We start from the raw sequence: 7,237 nt of genomic DNA, 5'->3' as shown, positions 1-7,237 counted from the left end.
AAAAAGAAAGAAAAATCCAAACAGAAAATGAAATAGAAAACAATTCAGTGTATCTAGGGTAGCAAATTTAAAGTGTCTCTAAAGCACAAGATTTATGCTCATAGCCTGGGATCTTGGACTGAAAACAATATTAAATTATAGACTTGTTAATGTTTTTTCATAACAATCCCTTATGTCAAGGCTTTAATACAAGAAGGATGTTACAGATGAGCAGTTTGGAGGTGTTTGGATGTTTGAAGTGTCTTTTTGGACGAAGATGAAGACAACTGAGAGCTTGATTCTAATATATTAACATGGACATACATTTTTGGCTATAACGCCAAAAAGGAACTGATTACTCTGAAAATAATCTCAACTCTTAGTCGACACAAGACAGAAAATAACAGGAAATCACACGGAAATACATTGATGTATTGAAGCAATAAATACTGGGGGACTGCCTTCTTTTGAGGTGGCTTGAAGATTTGCCACAAATAGCCTATCAAAAACTCATATGCTGTGTCTCAAATTGCACACTTCTCTAAGTGCACTTTTTTAAAGTACACTGTGTTAGATTAAAATTATTATACACTATACGTATACGCCATACTTAAATTAACGCTAAAAGATCATCAAAATATAAAGTATAAATTACTCGCTTCATCTAAGAGTTTAAACGTTTGAATACACATTCACAATCAACATTCCACTCAGACTGATTCACTGTCTCAAGACAAGCTTGAAACAGAATTAGAGATACTACACGAGGACACATCCGGGAGGGGGGGGGGGACTAGGAGACGGAAAACCCCACCCAAGAACATTTGAATGATTAGAAAAGGAAACAAATTAGGAAGTACTCTCCACAGGGGATCGTGGCACAGGGAGCTTGAAGGAACCAATATGGCGATAGGGGGAGGACCTCCCGGCCCCGGAAATTTGCCTTAAATATAGCGATGTTTCTACAGTTCGAGACCTTTTCTCCTGGGGCTATTGACCTGTATAGTCGCCTGGAGAAAGTGCATCCGATCGATCGTAAAGCTTGTATTTTGTTTGACTTGAAGCGGCGAATAAACGACCTGTGACACACTCTCAATTGACCATCTTTCTCCACAAAGCGAAGCATTAAGACCCGGGAACAGGAAGTGACGCCGTGTTGGAGCGACCGGAATGGACTCCTGTTTTGACCTTTTTAAATGGTGCCGTGACCCAGATATTTTGATTATCTTTTAGCGTTAATTTAAGTATGGCGTATACGTATAGTGTATAATAATTTTAATCCAACAACTGTGAGAGAGTGAATTTACTCAAGTTTTGACTGGGTTCAAACACTGCTACACACTTAAAAGAAATGACTCGACAGCTTCTTCTTCTACTACTTTTTAACACTGATTGAAACCAGTTGTTGGAACTCTATCATCAACACTTGACAGCACTTTTCTCCAGTTAAAACAAGTTACTAAGTTGTGTTTCATTGTGTTATTATTGTTGTTGGTTTGTTTTGTGGTAAAATTAGTGTTTTCTCACATTTACGTCGGTATCTGCTCCGAAGACGCGTCATCAGTGACGTAGCTTCAGTTTATCGTCATCTACGTCACTAAGATGGCGACTGTTAAGGGTGGAAAGTTTCCATCGATCCACACTCAATTCTCATCGCGACGGCATTGTGCACTCAAAATATTTAGTGCAAGTGCAGAAGTGCGTGAATTCTGACACACCCCTGGTCAAAGACGTTCAAAGCGAGATGGTTACAATGAAAGTAACCAGGCCTCCTAAATCATGTCATGTCAGTCGGCTGGTTGGTGTCCATCATCTTGACTTTTGACCTCCTAAAAACAGGAAGTCACAGAGGAAACACAAGACCATTTCTGCTTGGACTACATGAAATTTCTGCAACTGCAGAGCGTTGCACTCTGTGGTGAGTTATTGGTAAACATGCAGCAGTTTTCCATGATCGTGGGATTTTTGTTGCTGATCTAAGAAAAATACTTTTGGTATCATGTCATCAACTGGACCGGCGGGAGAGAAGAACGCAGGGCTTTTTATTTTTGTGTGTTTTGTAAGTGAGCGAAATCGCTGCTACGTGTTAGCTCGACTTGTTACGAGCTCAACCACCGCCTCAAACCTATCGTCGGAGCTCTAAAGTCCACTTCAAATAATCGCCGGCAGTCGGGGTCGCCTGAGCCTTCATTGTATTCCATCAGGCGCCCACTTAGCGGGCTCCCATAAATAACACAGTACGTCGAACACACACAATCATCCGAGGAACTTTGTGTGGAATGATAATGACATCTGTGGAACGTCTGCTTATACGTGAGCGAAGGCTTTATGCAGGACTTGTCGCGAGTGTGTCTGGTCATCGAACAGCTCCCTGGACGGGTCGTCTGTTTGCTCATATTCCAGGCTCCGGTCACATTTCCTGAAGCACGGAGCGACGACTAGACGGCAGATTATCGAGCAGCTTATGTAAGTCGGTGGGAAAGATAAGTCGGGAATCGATGCTTTGACAAAGTCCACTGTTTGTATTTTTCCGATGCCTGCTACGGAGCCAACGCAGGGGAGGAGAAGATGCTGTCTTAAATATGAAAATGAACAGATGCCGTGTTCCCTAAAGTGTCCAGTGTAGCGTACACGGCTGAGAATCCTCAGGGCTTCGGCGTGTGTAGCAGAGTGTGTTACGCCTCCTATCGTGTCTACCGCTTGTGTTCTTGTTTGCTTTTGTATTCCCCTCTGCTGTGTGAGCTTCATCCTCAATGAACGCGTCAGTCAGGTGTTCCTCAGAGGACCGGGTAAGGAAAGAGGAGGAAGGGAAAAGAAGAAAGAGGGCCGAGTCGATGAAGCAAAGGAGATAGTTGAAAAAAAGAGAGGAGAGTTTTTGAAAGAGCGCTAACTTCCAGTGCCACGGCGCCAGAGGGGAGAGTGCTTTATGAGAAAAGGAAGGATGTGGAAGGACTGCAGAAGAGAGAGTAAACGCTTCAGATGTTCGCAGTGACCTTGTGTTCGAGGGCTTCGACTCCAGAGCTTCCATGGATTCACTTCTGTAGGTTTAACTTCTTCTTTTTTTTTCACGTCAACAATGACTTTGCTTGAGGCCAAATGTTACCGGATACTTTTCCGTTGGCTTGGTCCGGCTAGCCAGGGTCAGAGGCACAACAGAGAGACATTTAAAACTTTCTTCAGGAACAATTCAGTCAATTCAGCTTCAACTCCAGATTTTAAAAGTCCATAAATACCGATGGAAAATTACTGAGCTATTGTGTTCAGTGTTATCAGGTTTGCTCAACCACAGGTGTTGTTATCATTGCTTGTTTTTTAAAGAACTGTTTAGTTTGAGTTGGGATTGAAATATGTTGGAATGTCCTTAAAGGACACACAACGCAACAGTAAGAACATTAACCTTCTTTTTGAAATTCAAGACCATCTGTAATTAATTTTTTCCAGTTGATATCTTTGTTCTGGTCCCTCGGATCAAGACCAGTCGATGGAGTATAAAGATGCGACGGTTCTTACTTCAGAGTAAAACCTGATATTCTATGAAGAAGGTTCTGTTAAACTCTCCTTGTACAAGCAAAACTATTGTGGCTCTGAACCTCTTCGGATTGCAAACCTGATGATAAAAATCCTTATGTAGACTTTTTTTTAATATACGTATATAAAACATGGCATTTTGATCTAAAAAAAAACAACTTCTGTGATTCAAGTTTTAACCAAATTAGTGAAAGCAGCTGTAGACGTTGACACATTTGAAGAAAATCTGCCACATTTTATACTATGACGACTGTAAGGGGCCGTCAAGCCAAAAGAAAGAAGGGATGACAAAAAAGAAAAAAGGCTTAAAAAAAGATATATACTAAATAAACAAGGATCAATCATATTATTTTAAGAGTTTAAATATAATTCAGGGATTCTTAATATAAATGAGATGTGCAAAAAAAATGTTTTTGTCAATTACATGTTTTTAAAGTATGACAAAAACACAACCAAGGAAAATAAACAAGATTTTGGCTACACTTTGACCCAGACTACGGTGGTTCTCTACCTCAAAACTCTGTAACAATGAAGGTAGTAAAGGTGGTTGAATTCTTGAAGTCTTTCCAGGGTTTGTCGCGACTTAAAAGAATGTTGTGAAAGTACCAGGATGAAGCCAAGACCACACAACGACTACAGGAGCTACAGTATCCAACACTCGTACATCATTTTATCCAGATAGTACAGATCAAGCGTTCACAGTACCTGCTCTTCTTTTTTTTCTTTCTCCCATGATTGCATTCAGTCTTTTTTTTTCTCCTGCTCATCAAGGCTCAAAAGCTTTTCAACAGGATAACATTTAATCCAGAATTTTCGCCAGTGGAACTGAACCAGCTCTTCTGTTCAAACACAAAAGCCCCGTGGTTTGTTTTGTTGCACCAAACCCACAAGTCAAACAACACACACCCCGTTTGTGTCTGCATTGATGGGCCGGCTGACTTTGCGGCGTTGTGCCAAAACCAAGTGTGTGTGCGTGTGTGTTTTAGTGTGTGTGTATCCTCTCGGGGATCAACTTGAAACATCCTGCAGCCCCGTCAGTGACACCGAGTCGGTGCCGAGTGGAGAGACTTGTGCGTCATCTCTTTTTTCTTTTTGCCCTTCTTGGAATGCGGGAGCCGCTGCTTTGTAGTCTGGTAATTATGTAGAAATGGTAATGACGCCCCAGTGGAAGATCGCTTTAGCAAGTAATCCAGCCTCGTTCACATCCACTGATAATCAAGTCGTGACAGTCGTCGCGAGCGCCAGTCGTCACCGAAAACAAACACGGTTTGGAGTCGTCCGTGGAGGAAGTGACGGGAAATGATACTTAACGGGATTTATTTGGGACATAAAAAGGTTTTATAACAAACAAAGTAAAAGTGAAGCTGCGACGTTCTGATGGATTCGCTTTGTGCATTAAGTTTCTTATTCTCTGGCCGTGACCTGAAAACAGTTAAGAAACAAACATCATTTGAGCAAGAAGAATACATCGTTATCAGGGGGTTAAATGGTGTCTATCTTTTTGGGACAACTTTTTTTTTTTTTGTCAGTTATTGTTGCAATAAAGTTCGTTTAGATTTATTCCAGCAACATCCAATGGGACACCCTGGAAAGTTTTCCAGTTTATCACAGGCTGCAAATACACGGACAACCATTCACATGCAACATGTTTAACTTGTGCTATCTCGGCCTGAAAGGCTCGAAAACAAATTTTGTTTGTGGTATCCCTTGTGTTGTCTCTGGGTCAAGGTGACCCGGAAACAGATGTGTTTGTGGTATCCCTTGTCTTGTCTCTGGGTCGAGGTGACCAAAAGGCCCGAAAACAAATGTGTTTAAGGTATCCCTTGTGTTATCGCTGGATCATGGTGACCCAAAGGCCTTAAAAAAATGTTTTTGTGGTATCCCTTGTGTTATCTCTGGGTTAAGGTTGACCTGAATATCCGGGAACAAATGTGTTTATGGTATCTCTTTTGTTATCTCTGGGTCAAGGTGACCCAAAGGCCCAGAAACAAATGTGTTTGTGGTATCACCTTGACCCTGAAATAACACAAGGATTAAAAATCATAAATATTGACCAGTTAAAAAAGGGAAGGAACAGATTAGATTAGATTAGATAGATGAGTGAGATTTATCAGAAGATCTGGTCACAGAATCAGAGCTGAGCCAGATGGCAACGCTGGTTCTTCCCTCCGCTGAGAGCCGTAACTTTGTTCCTTCTGCTATGCGTGTATCGAATTGTATCTGTAAAACAGATTTTTAATGTAGCCATTAACGGCATGATGGTGTTCAAACAAGTAAACCATTGTGTTAGATTGTGTTTTCAAAAATGAGGTGAAAATATAACTAGACTCCATTATGACCGACCTTGGAGACAGTCCATTGACGAGAGTCCAACTCCTTGGATTACTCAAAGTAGACAAGCTCAGGTTCTACTCCGAGTCTATCATGGATGACAAGGGGGAGTTCTAGACCGCCCCAAACTTTACCACGCCAAGACCCCCAACACCATTGGCCTATAGCCACTAGCAAAAAAAATGCATATGCTTCAAAAATATAAAAAGAAAAGTCAACTTTTAGAGTTTATTTCTCTACCTTTCAATATTTATTATTTTAAAGTGATAGTTTAACCAAAAATCAAACTTCACTTATTTTCTTCTCACCCTCATGTCGATTTAGGATTGGGATTATTTTCTGAGTAATCTGTTCCTTTTTAGAGTAAAAATGTTTATTCATTTTGATGTAACGACTGAGCGCCAAGGACGAACGTCCTCCCAAAAAAACGCTTAAAAACATATATGGATCTTCTTAGGCATCACTAGCATCATGAATCCTCAACGACTTTGTGAGTCATTTCATTTCTCGCTTTAGATTTTTAATTTCCCGACGGAAAACTCACTAAAATATCAAGAACTTGTGCCACCTGCTGTTCTACCGAGCTCATTTGAATACAAAGGTATTCATTTATCTAAATAAAATGTAGAAGTAGGAACATAATGTTGGGTAAACATCAACATTTGGGTGAGAATTAAAGATAATTTGCTTCATGGTAACAATTTGTAATTATATATAATCATACATTTTAGTAAAAGTATCATTATTTATTTTCAGTTCATCATTGGAAAAGCTCTAACCAGACAAAAATCGGAGAGTATTTTTTTCCACGTGCACAGCGACAGACGTAATGGCGTGGTCATCCTGAACAAGGGTGCTTAGAAGAAAAAAAAAAAGCCCATGTTGAGATAATGACCATTAGAGGATAATAGAGCCCCGGGCGCTGCTGCAGCCTTTCAAGTGTTCCGCTGGGCGGATCATCAGATGAGCTTCAGGCCAAATTATCATCCCGGAGCCGGAGGAGCAACAGAGTCAATGACAGATTAAACCTCAGACTGGAGAAGGAAACTCCGCCGCGGACTAATTTCCTGTCCTGCCATTGACTGCTGCGTGGGCCTGCAGGAAGTGGAAACGAATGACCCAGACAGGAATTGTTTGTGGCTCAGATGGTGTTTACTTTAATGGTTCCCCCAACAATGCAGGGAGTAAAGAGGGAGGGAGGGATCGAGGTGAATGGATGGGGTCAGCTATAATTAGGGCCGAGCTTAAAAACCCGACGCGAGATTGTTGTGGAGAAAAATGAGGCCTTTGTTTTCCCCGGGAAAAGAACGGATAAACACTTCAGCTGAAGGATTGAAGGAGGCGAAGAACACCTGGTCCACAAGTGAACGTCTCAAGACCCTTTTCTTCAGGAGTGGAG

This window comes from Callionymus lyra, chromosome 2 (genome assembly GCF_982586985.1).
Source record: "Callionymus lyra chromosome 2, fCalLyr1.hap1.1, whole genome shotgun sequence".
In the NCBI taxonomy this organism is placed as follows: domain Eukaryota; kingdom Metazoa; phylum Chordata; class Actinopteri; order Syngnathiformes; family Callionymidae; genus Callionymus; species Callionymus lyra.
The sequence above is the reverse complement of the archived record's forward strand: the minus strand, read 5'-3'. Positions refer to the sequence as shown.